Source organism: Phaethon lepturus, unplaced genomic scaffold (genome assembly GCF_000687285.1).
Source record: "Phaethon lepturus isolate BGI_N335 unplaced genomic scaffold, ASM68728v1 scaffold25233, whole genome shotgun sequence".
NCBI lineage: Eukaryota > Metazoa > Chordata > Aves > Phaethontiformes > Phaethontidae > Phaethon > Phaethon lepturus.
This window is the reverse complement of record NW_010527349.1, coordinates 3,948-4,768: the sequence shown is the minus strand read 5'-3', so window position 1 is coordinate 4,768 and position 821 is coordinate 3,948. Positions and strand designations below refer to the sequence as shown.

Genomic DNA, 821 nt, shown 5'->3' with positions numbered 1-821 from the left:
GGAAAAGCCAGTGACCGCAGCCCAGTCGGGGAGGGGAGGAAGAGAGAAAACAAGAGACATGGATCAATGCAGTTCCCATCCCCTCCCCCGGGCAGATGCTGCTCTGCTCTCGCATGCTCTGGGGGTGCGCAATGCAGGGGCAGGAGGGCTCCAGGCACTGCTGCGCCAAGGCCATTCAGTGAGATTTGGGGGGGCACAAGCAAGGGAGGGGGAGGGTGGGTGAGCAGTGTGGAGAGGCGTGAGGTCCAGAAGGAAGGACAGACAGAGACAGAGGAGTGAGGTGTTCTGTGGCGCGCCAGGTGCTCAGGGAGCGGGTTCCAGAGCGGAGCGGCGCTCTATATAGACTCTATATAGTCCTGCCGGTAGGATGGTCGTTTATAGACCTGCCGGGAGGATGGCGGGGGTCGATCCCAGCCCTCCTGCCCAGCTCCACTTGGAACCGCACGGCACAGCCCTGGTGCAGGAAGCTCGGGAGAAGACGCTCACAAGAGCTGGAGGAGGAGGAGGAGGAAGGACGAGAGGCCACCTGGCTTCCAGGCCGGAGAGATCGATGGCTCTCTCAAGTCCACGCACCGGTTCCCCAATTAAGGCAAAAAGTCCGTTACAAGGAGCACCAAGAGCCAGGCATGTGGCCCTGTTCTCACTCCACCAAACAGCACTGCAGCACCCAGGAAGCTCATGGGAGCTCCCAGCTCACGCCACTGCCCCGGGCACCAGCCGTGATGGGACCCCCACTCGCCTGGCCCTGCCCCTGGGCAGGGTGCTGGAGGGGAGGAGGAGTGTGTGGGAGAAAGACAGAAGGAAGGAGAGAGGGGCTGGGG

At 62.6% G+C, this 821-nt stretch overlaps 1 protein-coding gene across 1 annotated transcript in view; it reads right to left on the bottom strand.

Annotated features, from left to right (window-relative positions):
* Window positions 1-821, bottom strand: part of LOC104617922 (smoothelin-like) — a 7,910-nt gene that overhangs the window by 3,247 nt on the left and 3,842 nt on the right. The gene's annotated exons all lie outside the window — the stretch shown is intronic.